This window comes from Pongo pygmaeus, chromosome 4 (genome assembly GCF_028885625.2).
Source record: "Pongo pygmaeus isolate AG05252 chromosome 4, NHGRI_mPonPyg2-v2.0_pri, whole genome shotgun sequence".
Classification (NCBI taxonomy): Eukaryota; Metazoa; Chordata; class Mammalia; order Primates; family Hominidae; genus Pongo; species Pongo pygmaeus.
In genome coordinates this window covers 118,821,671-118,834,340 of record NC_072377.2, presented here as the reverse complement: position 1 = coordinate 118,834,340, position 12,670 = coordinate 118,821,671, and the positions used below count along the sequence as shown (strand labels likewise).

At 36.3% G+C, this 12,670-nt stretch overlaps 1 long non-coding RNA gene across 1 annotated transcript; it reads right to left on the bottom strand.

Moving 5' to 3' along the window:
• Positions 1 to 6,041: 6,041 nt before the first annotated feature.
• On the bottom strand, positions 6,042 to 9,959 carry LOC129036505 (uncharacterized). Its single transcript, XR_008502579.1, has 2 exons — positions 9,875 to 9,959; positions 6,042 to 6,708 (listed from the first exon to the last, which is right to left on the bottom strand). It is a non-coding gene; the product is annotated as an uncharacterized LOC129036505 (long non-coding RNA).
• Positions 9,960 to 12,670: the final 2,711 nt, after the last annotated feature.

The following is a 12,670-nucleotide window of genomic DNA, read 5'->3' as shown; positions in this document are numbered from 1 at the left end:
AGAAAATGCTTCTGAATTCATTCCACAAGGCTTGCATTACCCTGATATCAAAACCAGATAAAAACAAAATGAAAAAAAGAAAACTACAGGCTAATATCATTTATGTACGTGGAAGCAAAAGTCTTCAACAACATACTAGCAAACCAAGTTCAACAGTGTATTAAAAAGACCATTCACTATGATGAAGTGGGATCCATCCCATAGATGCAAGGATAGTTCAACTTATGTAAATCAACAAATGTGATACGTTACAGAATCATGGACAAAATCTATGTGATCATTTTTAAAAGATGTGAAAAACGTTCCATAAAATTTAACATTCCTTCATGCTAAAAACTCTCAACAAATTGGGTATAGAAGGAAAATTCCTCAAAGGCCATATATGACAAACTCACAGCTAATATACTGAATAGGAAAAAAATTGAAAGCCACTTGACTAAGAACTGAAATAAAACAAAAATACCTAATTTCACCACTTCTGTTCAACATTGTATTGTAAGTCCTAGCCAGAGCAATTGGACAAGAGAAAGAAAGAAAGGGCATCCAAATTAGAAAGGAAGAAGTCAAATTATCTGTGTCTGAAGACAACATAATCTTACATTTAGAAAAACCTACAGACCCCACCAAAAAAGAAACTGTAGAACCAATAAATTCAGTAAAGTTACAGGATATAAAATCAACAAACAAAAATTAGCGTCTCTATAAATTAATAGTAATCATTCTGAAAAAGAAATCAAGAAAGGAGTCCCATTTGCGATAGCTTCAAAAAAATGAAGTACCTAGGAACAAATTTAACAAAAATAGTTAAATATCTTTATGAACAAAACTATATAACAATGAAGAAAGATATCAAAGATGACTTACACACACAAACAAAAAGAAAGATATCCCATGCGCATGGGTTAAAAGAATTACTGTTAGAATGTCTATACTACCCAAAATAACCTAAAGAGTCAATGCATTCTCTATTAAAATACCAATAACATTCTTTACAGAAATAGAAAAAGATTCTAAAATGTGTATGGAACGACAAAAGACCTCAATAGCTAAAGCAATCCTGAGCAAAAAGAATAAATCTGGAGGAATCACAGTAATTGTCTTCAAATTATACTACAAAGATACAGTAATCAAAACATCGTGGTGCTGGCATAAAAACAGACATACAGACCAATGGATCAGAACAGAGAATCCAGAAATACATCCACACACTTATAGCTAACTCATTTGCAACAAAGTTTCAAGATCATATATTAAAGAAAAGGCAGTCTCTTTAATAAATGGTGCTGGGAAAACTGGATATCCACATGCCCACGAATGAAACTAGATCCACATCTTTCACCATATTAAAAAATCAACTCAAAATAGATTAAAGACTTAAATTTAAGCCCTAAACTGTTAAACTACTAGAAAAAAGTATTGGGGAAGTACTACAGGACATTTGTCTAGACAAAGAGATTTTTTGGGTAACACCTCAAAAGTACAGGCAACAAAATCAAAAGTAGGCACATAGGATTACATCAAACTCAAAACAAGAGCATGACCAATATTGTGAAAGAATGGAATTGTTTGCTTACTCTTCTGCACAGCAAAAGAAACAATCCTTTTTTGTTCTTCTTTGCAGCAAAGGAAAAAATCAAACTGAGGAAAGAATGTACAGAATGTGGGAGAATATTTGCAAACTATACATCTTACAAAGGATTAATACCCAGAATATATATGGAGCTCAAACAATAGCAAATAATAGCAATGATCTAATTTAAAATGGGCAAAAGACCTGAATACACATTTTTCAAAATAAGGCATACAAATGGCCAAGAGGTATATAAAAACAATGCCAAACATCGTTAATAATCAAGGAAATGCAAATCAAAATCCCATTGAGATACCATCTCACCCAAGTTAGAATGGTTGTTGTCGAAAAGGCAAAGAAGTGACAAAAGTTAGCGAGGATGCCAGGAAATGAGAACACTCATACACTGTTGGTGGAAATGTAAATGAGTACAGGCCTTAAGGAAAACAGTATGGAGGTTTCTCAAAAAAAGTGAAAATACAACTACCATATGATTCAGTAATCCCATTGCTGGGTATTTATTCAAAAGAAAGCAAATCAGTATGTCATAGAGATATCTGCAGTCCCATGTTTATTCTAACACTATTCACAGTCAACCTAAGTATCTATCAATAGATGAATGGATGAAGTATTTGTAGTAGTCTTTGTGGTGTAGGGTTTTGTGTGTTTGCTGGGGCATATCTTCCACATTAAGACAGCCTGCAAGTTGGCCTTAGCCTTTACTTCCTGCTTGTGCAGGCCCTCAGGGTCAGCTAAAAGAGAGAGCTGAGCAATCTCTCAGGTGTTTTCTGGTCATGTGCATGGCTCTGCACATTTGTGTGATCTTCAAGATCCTTAAGAATATGTCAGAGCTTCTCAAAGCCATCTGTGGACAGCTCATTCCCTAAATCATACTGTTATATTATTATTATTTATAATTATTGAGACAGGGTTTATGAAAGCCCTCATTCCACCACTCCAGAAGTCCCAGCTGTTGCATTTTTGTCTAATCTATGTAAATCACTCCACAAGATGTCTGTGACTTCATTGCCTGCATATTTCTTATATATCAGGAATTATGAATCTAAATTTCAGTGAGTCAAGTGGGTGACACAAATGAGAAAACTGGGCCTTTGGTAAGGATCTAGGATGTGCTTTTGGGTACCATGGGCCCATTTTGGGGAATGCCGCCTCCTCAGGTCTAGCCCACTAGTCTCCATTTGGAAACAGGAACCAAATACTGCCAGATTTTACAATTTATCAAAAGAAATCTAGATTTTTATAAAAAGAAAATGTGGGCAATTTTTCTGCATTTGTGAAGCGAAATAGCACACTCCTGTGGGCTGGACTTCACCAGCAGGTCCTTGGTATTGTATTCCTTATTAAAATTTGGTGATAATACATACTAGACATTGTCTCTGAATTTTTTTGTTTTCTATAGAAAATAGTAAGTCACATGATTTTCTTCATGATAGCTGCCTTCTTTTGTAATGTGAGGAAGCTTTGTTATAAGCGTCATAATAGAATTTTTGTTTCTAGCTCACTTTGAATAAGAAGTGATCTATCCTTCTGGAGCTTTCTGACAGGAGGCACGAATTGCTTCTAGATAAGTTCGTCTTCCCCACTTCTGTCTCCAGGTCTCTCAATACTATTTGGATGTGCAGTCCTGGGCAAGATTCTGTATGTCTTCAACAACCAAAATTTTACACATGTAAATCTGGAAGGGGTTAGCAAATGGAAGAAGTTGATCTGATTCTGAAGAGGTCTTGAGTATGAGTTTTTTGTGGTTCTCTGCCATTTTCAGGCAAAGGTCTCCTTTTGGAAATATTCAGCATTCAACTGCAACCATAACCAAGGCCCATGTCTGTTGCAAAATACAATTAGCAGGGAGGATCAGATTTTTTTTTTTTTTGATCTTCAGCATTTAAACCATCTCAAACCTTACAGAAATGTTTTCTGGGCCCCTCTCAGTTGCTCATTGTAGAGTAGGAGAAACTTTGTGCTTTGTTTGCCTAACTCAAAAACGTGGTAGTTTGCCCTGAAACTTTGTAATTATTCTGTAAAGATAAGCTGTCATTTTTTTTTTCATGCTAGGCAAAGTAACATGAGGCTATGTCTAGCCTACCTTGCCTGTGGTAGGGAATCCTTGTGCATTACTCTTTTTTAATTGTGTTTTTCCTTCCTGTGGTCTGTACCATTGTTTTTTGTCAAACCTTCTCTAATGCTCTAATAAGGCATTATAAAATGGAAATTACTCCCAAGTTCTTTTCTTCTTCAGAAACTTATGCTTTTCTCTCCAGAATGTATAGCTTTAATGCTAAAGTAATATTTCTCTCTGGCTGGCCCAGAATTAAACCCTAAGAAAATATATTACCAGAAAGTCAAATATAGCTTGGCAGTGTGGCGCAATATGCACCCATTCTAAAAGCAGATAGAAATTTATTTTTCAACTTAGTTCTTCTCTCCTAGTACTCATTGGCAAAGATCAGTTGTATGTTAATATCTATTGATTTTGAAATTGGTAGGAAAAGAGAAAATGAAATGTTCGAGGAATAAAAGAGCGAGTTTGAGGAACAAAAATATCTATTTAATTTGTGAACAGGATAATTATAGGTTAGATAAAATATCTGCCTTTCTGAATGTGAGAGGAGCCAGAAAATTTTCTAACTTCTAGAATTATAAATTGGGTATCTGAAAGAGACAGACTGACAAAGAAATATCTTATTCTTCCAAATAAGCACTATTTTCTATGAGAAAACTCAATATGTCAAGTGAGTAAGAAGACAAGCCACAGACTGGGAGAAAATATTTGCAAATGGCACATTTGATAAAGAACTATTATCCAAAATATACAGAGAACTCTTAAAACTCAACAATAAAAACATGAACAACCTCATTTTTAACTGCACAAAAAAATCTGAACAGAAAACTTACCAAAGAAAATATACAGATGGTATATAAGCTTATTAAAATATGCACAACATCCTATATCATTAGGGAATTGCAAATTAAAACAACAGTGAGATACCACTACATACCTATTAGGATGGCCAAAACCTGGAACTGACATCAGCCAGTGCTAGTAAGAGTGTGGAATAACAGGAACTCTCATTCATTGCTGCTGGGAATGCAAAATAATGCCTTGGAAGTACCTAACAGGAAAGCTCATTCATTGCTGGTAGGAATGTAAAGTGGTACTTTGGAAGACAGTTTGGTAGTTTCTTAAAACTAGCTATACTCTTAACATAAAATTCAGCCATTGTACTTCTTGATATATATCCAAAGGAGTTGAAAATTCCTACAAAAGTTTTGCACATGATTGTATATAGCAGATTTGTTCATATTTGCCAAAACTTAGAAGCAACCAAGATGTCTCTTACTAGGTGAATGGATAAATAAACTGTGGTACATCCAGGTAATTGAATACTATTCAGTATTAAAAAGAAATGAGCTTACAAGGCATGGAAAGGCATAGAGTAATCTTAAATGTATATTACTAAGTGAAAGAAGCCAGTCCAAAAAGACTACATATTATATAATTCCAACTACATGACTTCTAGAAAAGGCAAAACTATGGCGACATTAAAAAGATCCAGGGTTTAAAGGGAGGGAGGAATGAATAGGCAGAGCACAGAAGATTTTTAGGGCAAGGAAACTAGTGTGTATGTTACTATTGTAGATAAATGTCATTATAAATTTGTTCAGATCCATACAATGCACAACACCGAGAGTGAACCCTAATGTAAACAATGAACTTTGGGTGATAATTATGTCAGTATAGGCTCATCAGCTATAATGAAGGTACCATTCTGGTGGGGGATATTGATAGTGGGGAGGCTTTGGGAAGGGGATAGGTCGGAGGTATATGGAAACTGTACTTTCTGCTCAATTTTGCTGTGGACTTAAAACTGCTCTTAAAAGCCTGTTAAAAATAAAACAACTTGATATGTAGCACTAGGCCATGTTGTTATGTTAATTTTTTTAAAGAAAACAAGATTGCAAAAATTATCAAAAAACTTGTTTGTATCTTTGTCCCAAATTGATTTGTGTTAAGGTTCAGTGAAAACTAAAATAGTAAACAACAGTTGAGCAAATGGGCAGGAATTATGAGTATATTCTGAATGGTAAAGATACAAAGTTCTTCTCCCATGTGGTATTTGAAAAGGTTCCTCTTTTCTTTCCATCTTTAAATGTGAGTGCATTCATCATTCTCTTTTATTTCTTCACATTTTCCATCCATGTATTTTTTTATAAAGGTACTGGTGCCAAGAACAAAAGCATTAATCTATTGGTAGCCTGACGTGGGACAATTAATTAAAGCTTTAGGATCAATTTCTTAAACTTCGCACTCAATGGTGGGTTCTCTATATCACTGATGTTTTCAAGGTTTAGACCTGCCTATTTAAAAGTTTTTTAAAAATATATCCAGCTTCTGGTTATAATTCAGTGTTATCACAATGGGGAAATAATTCTAGATGAGGACATTAAAAAATCTCCTTTGAACACCTAATTTTATTCCTTTAGTTGATCAGAAGCCTGTTAGTAATTTTTTTAATAACTCAGAGGCAGCAGCATTGTATGAAGTTCACAAGACCCTTTACCTGCTTATTTTCTAAGTTAGAATTATACCAGCATGTTTTTTTCTGACCCTAAGATGAAGTACGTTTGCTACTTCTCTCAGACCTGCCCTGTCTGTCACTCTGGTTATATTTGAGTCCTGGGGTCTAGGAAGGACATTCCCGATATATTCAGAGTCAGCCAGTCTGTAACAAAGGATGAGATCCATTCCAAGATCAAATGTTTTGATTTCTTGATGTGTTTTCTTCTCCAGAATAAAGAGGATAAAGCAGGCTTGAGGAAATTCTAGCCTCTAGGGTTTTACAAACTGTACCCAGACTGGGAAGGAAGCATTATTTTTACAATGCTTCCAGACTGGATCACTTTTGTATGGTTCAAAATAAGATATTTTAGACACCTTTATAAAACTTAAACTCTGGTTACGAATTGTCTTCATGTTTATGGGAGGCTTTCTGCTCAATCGTAGCTGAAGTCTTGGTTGTATTTCTCTCATCTGTGATGCAGCTCCTCTGTAAGCGCAGAAGCTTACAGTGGTCAGCACTCAGATACTGGTGCTTTCATGAGAGTTTTTTAGCCTCACCCTGGAATGGTACAAGATTTTACGATTGGTAATGTTATGGCCAAAATCTGCTTATCAAAATAACTACAGAAAATCTTGGGTAAATGGCTTCCTTAGTATATTGAGTATCTTTGTTCATCTATGACTTGTTATATACAATTGCTGATGATCATCCATGGAATAGGTAAGAGCTAGAAAAATACATGGGAATGTTTACCTAGCTCACAAGAGGAAAAGTTGGCCAAATGTTTACTAGTTACAAAGTAACTAGCAACTCAATCCTGCACCAGTATTTAAAACTGTTTATAAAATGTTTAAAATTTACAAATGTTTAAATAGAATCATCTAGGGACTAGAAGAGGGAGGAAGAATGTCAGGGGTTTTTTGGTGAAAAAGACATATTCTTGTTAGTTCTTCACTCTATGAATAAACTACATTATTTTCGAGTATTTCATTTTTAGCATCTGAAATATCCTTTTACCCATGTCACCAAATCATCCTGTATTTTGCACCAAACACTTTGAGTAACTTGAAGAAAAGTGATGTAGAAACATAACCTTAGCTCCTTTTCCAACTCTTAATATTTTTGTCTTGGTTCCTGGTTAGATTCTTGCCCAAAGTGCCTAAAATCCAGGGAAATACCACCAGCCCCCTCCCCCAACATTCTGCTTAAATGTGTTTGCCATTGACCAATTTGTGTATGGTTGAGGCCACTTAAGGCAGTTGCTCCCCTTTCTTCCCCTTGTTTATATGTGTGCTGCTGAGTAGCAGAAATAAATGTAATTAAGATGAAGGCCATATTATTTTAAATGCTCCTGAGTTAGTATAAATCATATATCATTTCATTATGCTTGGCTTCATTGGAATTCATAGATATTGTGTTTTTATGGATTGAAAAATGGTAGCAGCCCTATGCTGAACAAGTGTATTGGAGCCATTTTTCCAACAGCATGTGCTCACTTCACGTGTATGGGTCACATTTTGGTAATTCTCACAGTATTTACAATGTTTCCATCATTATTATATTTGCTATGGTGATCTGTGATCAATGAACTTTAATGTAATGATTGTAATTTTGGAGGGACGCCACCAGCTTTGCCCTTATAAGATGACAATGTTTAAAGGACAATATATGTGTTCTGACTACTCTACCAACTGGCTATTCCCCTGTCTGTCTGTCTCTCTCTCTCTCCTCAAGCCTCCCTATTACATGAAACAGAATAATATTGAAAGTAGGTCATGTAATAGTCCTACAATGGCCTGTAAGTGTTTAAGTAAAAGGAAGAGTCCTATGTCTCTCACTTTAAATCAAAAGCTAGAAATGATTGTTTAGCAAGGAAAGCATGTAGAAAACCTAGGCATATTGTGCCAAACAGTTAACCAATGTGTAAATACAAAGGAAAATTCTTGAAAAAAATTAAATTGCTACCACACTGAACACCCAAATGATAAGAAAGCAGCAGCTTTATTGCTGAAGTAGAGAAATTTTGAGTGGTCTGGATAGAAGATCAAGCCAGCCACAACGTTTCCTTAAGCCAAGTTAAATTCAGAGAAAGCCCTAACTCTCTTTAATTCTATGAAGGCTGAGACAGGTGGGGAAGCTGAAGTAGAAAAGTGGGAATCTAGCAGAGATTGGTTCATGAGACTTAAGGAAAGAAGCGATCTACATAAAATAAAAGTGCAAGGTGATGCAGTACGTTCTAATATAGAAGCTGTAGCAAGTTATGTAGAAGATCTAGCTAAAATTATTGATGAAGATGGCCATGCTAAATAGTAGATTTTCACTGGAGAAGAAACAACCTTATATTGGAAGATGATCATCTAAGACTTTCACAGCTAGAGAGGGGAAGTCAATGCCTGACTTAGAAGCTTCAAAGGACAGGCTGACTCTCTTGTTAGTGTCTAATGCAGCTGACGACTTTAAGTTGAAGCCAGTGCTCATTGACCAAAAATCCTAGAACCCTTAAGAATAATGCTTTATGGACTCTGCCTGTGCTTTATAAGTAGAATTACAAAGCCTAGATGACAACTCCTCTGTTTATAGTATGGTTATTGAACATTTTAAGTCCACTGTTGAGACCTACTGCTTAGAAAAAGAGATTCCTTTCAAAATATTACTGTGCATTGACAATGCACCTGTTCACCCAAGAGCTCTGATGGAGGCGCACAAGGAGATTAATGTTGTTTTCGTGGCTGATAACACAATATCCATTCTGCAGCCCATGGATCAAGAAGTAATTTTGATTTTCAAGCCTTATTATTTGAAAAATACATTTTGTAAGACTATAGTTGCCATAGATATAGACAACAATTCCTTTAATGGAAATTAAAAACCTCCTGGAAAGGATTCCTCATTCTAGATGACATTAAGAATATTCATAATTCATGGGAGGAGGTCAAAATAGCAACCTTAACAGGAGTGTGGAAGAAATGGATTCCAAACCCTTACTTTGAAGGGTTCAATGTAAAGTCACTAGCTGCATTATTTTCTAGCAACTTGAGTTAAGGCAGTAACTGCAGATATGATAGAAACAGCAAGAGAACTAGAATTAAAAGTGGGTTCTGAAGATGTGATTGAATTGCTGCAATCTCATGGTAAAACTTGAACTGATGAACAGTTGTTTCTTATGGATGAAAATAGGAAACGGTATCACGAGGTGGACTCCACTCTTGCTGAAGATACTGTGAACATTGTCGAAATGACAAAGGATTTAAAATATTACATAAGTTTAGTTAATAAAGCAAGGACAATTTTTGAGAGGACTCCAATTTTGAAAGAGGTTTTGTTGTGAGTAAATGCTATCAAACAGCATCACATGCTACAGATAAATTTTTTTATAAAAGGAAGAGTTAATTGAAGATGCTGACTTTATTGTCTTACTTTACTAAATTGCCACAGCCATCCCAAACTTCAGCAAACATCACCCTGATTAGGCAGTAGCCATCAACACCGAGGCAAGGTCCTCCACCAGCAGAAAGATCACGACTCTTTGAAGGCTCAGATGATTGTTAGAATTTTTTAGCAACAAGGAATTTTTAAGTTGTGTGCATTTTTTGAGACATAATTCTATTGCACACTGAGAAGACTACAGTATAAACATAACTTTTATATTCACTGGTAAACCAAAAATTGTGGTATGACTTGCTTAATAGGGTATTTTGCATTTCTGCCATAATCTGCAACTGACCTTCCAATATATCCAAGGTATGCCTGTATAAGAAAAATGTAATATATTTTTTTCAGTTTCTGAGCTGTGGATAGAGGCTTGGTGCTTCAAAAATGTTTGATTTGGATAATGCTAGGGAAAATTACATCGTACATTTCTTTTTAAAGTAGTACTGTTGTTCTCTCCCTTTTTGCTCCCACAGAATATCTCTGTGAATGCAATGGATTTCCTCATTCTCAGCCAACTTTTAAGAATAGAGGTTATTTGCATAATGCTGATGTGTAGTTGCAGTTTTTTCTCTTTGGAGGCACATAGAATTCTCATTCTTTGCACACTGCTTTCCTCTTCCTCTTCTCTCTGTCATTCCGAAAGAAGATGGTCTTAATAATTTAGATCAGGGGAGTCTTCACGAGGTAGCCTCCAAAGAGCTGAGAATCGCTGTGAAAGAGAACAGAGAGGAAGAAGTGGCTGAGTCTTTTTCTTTATACTGGAGAAAATAACATCTTGGTGATTTGATGGTAACTCTCTCTCTCATTTATCTACCTAAAGGCCCACTACAAGGATCTTTCACTGCCTTGGTCAGGATCTATCAAAGATCCACCTTTTCTTCACATTCAGATAAAAGCATATAACATCTGAAAAATTTGGCCCAGACATGGTTTGGCCGTCATCTCTTCAAGAAAACATTTGTCAAACTTTCTAACCAGGCCATCCTTTGGGCACCCTAGTCCCTGATACATACCTCTGACTTAGATAATATAGTGATATTGAAATGATCTGATATGTTTACTATCTCTGTATTCCCAGTCTGTATTAGTTTGTTCTCATGCTGCTATAAGGACATATCCAAGACTGGGTAATTTGTAAAGGAAAGAGCTTTAATTGACTCACAGTTCTACAGGGCTAGGGAGGCCTCAGGCAACTTATAACCATCATGGAAGGGGAAGCAAACGTGACCTTCTTCACATGGTGGCAGCAAGGAGAAGTGCAGAGCGAGGTTGGGGAAAAGCCCCTTATAAACCATCGGATCTTGCAGATCTTGTGAGCACTCACTCACAAGAACAGCATGTAGGTAACCGCCCCCATGAGGGACCTCCCACCAGGTCCCTCACACAACAGATTGGGATTATGGGAACTACAATTTAAGATGAGATTTGGGTGGAGACACAGCAAAATTATGTCACGGTCCCTAGGATTTTGTGATCTTTAGGCACTGCCAAACTCCAGGGTAACCATTCACATTTGTAGTTATCTTAGATTTGTGTATTTCTCACAACACTTTTCAGGTGGATGGCAGTAAAACAGCTTCAGGGAGGGGAGGTAATTTCTTTTTCTTAAAATGTCAGCATTAGGGCTGGTGACAGGGTTAATCTTCTTTATTGCTTTGTCCTTAGAGACAGTACAGAGCTTGGCAATGAAAATTAAATTTCAAAAAATGTTTGTAGGATAAATAGATGAATGAACATATTGTGCTCTCAATATGTGGTTTTCTTTTTTTTATTATTATACTTTAAGTTTTAGGGTACATGTGCACAAGGTACAGGTTAGTTACATGTGTATACATGTGCCATGTTGGTGTGCTGCACCCATTAACTCGTCATTTAACATTAGGTATATCTCCTAATGCTATCCCTCCCCCTCCCCCCACCCCTCCACAGGCCCCAGTGTGTGATGTTCCCCTTCCTGTGTCCATGTGTTCTCGTTGTTCAGTTCCCACCTATGAGTGAGAACATGCAGTGTTTGGTATTTTGTCCTTGAGGTAGTTTGCTGAGAATGATGGTTTCCAGCTTCATCCATGTCCCTACAAAGGACATGAACTCATCATTTTTTATGGCTGCATAGTATTCCATGGTGTATATGTGCACATTTTCTTAATCCAGTCTATCATTGTTGGACATTTGGCTTGGTTCCAAGTCTTTGCTATTGTGAATAGTGCCACAATAAACATAATGTGTGCATGTGTCTTTATAGCGGCATGTTTTATGATCCTTTGGGTATATACCCAGTAATGGGATTGCTGGGTCAAATGGTATTTCTAGTTCTAGATCCCTGAGGAATCACCACACTGACTTCCACAAGGGTTGAACTAGTTTACAGTCCCACCAACAGTGTAAAAGTGTTCCTATTTCTCCACATCCTCTCCAGCACTTGTTTCCTGACTTTTTAATGATCGTCATTCAAACTGGTGTGAGATGGTATCTCATTGTGGCTTTGATTTGCATTTCTCTGATGGCCAGTGATGATGAGCATTTTTTCATGTGTCTTTTGGCTGCATAAATGTCTTCTTTTGAGAAGTGTCTGTTCATATCCTTCACCCACTTTTTGATGGGGTTGTTTGCTTTTTTCTTGTAAATTTGTTTGAGTTCATTGTAGATTCTGGATATTAGCCCTTTGTCAGGTGAGTAGATTGCAAAAATTTTCTCCCATTCTGTAGGTTGCCTGTTCACTGATGGCAGTTTCTTTTGCTGTGCAGAAGCTCTTTAGTTTAATTAGATGCCATTTGTCAATTTTGGCTTTTGTTGCCATTACTTTTGGTGTTTTAGACATGAAGTCCTTGCCCATGCCTATGTCCTGAATGGTAATGCCTAGGTTTTCTTCTAGGGTTTTTATGGTTTTAGGTCTAACATGTAAGTCTTTAATCCATCTTGAATTAATTTTTGTATAAGGTGTAAGGTAGGGATCCAGTTTCAGCTTTCTACATATGGCTAGCCAGTTTTCCCAGCACCATTGATTAAATAGGGAATCTTTTCCCCATTTCTTGTTTTTGTCAGGTTTGTGAAAGATCAAATGGTTGTAGATATGCGGCATTATTTCTGA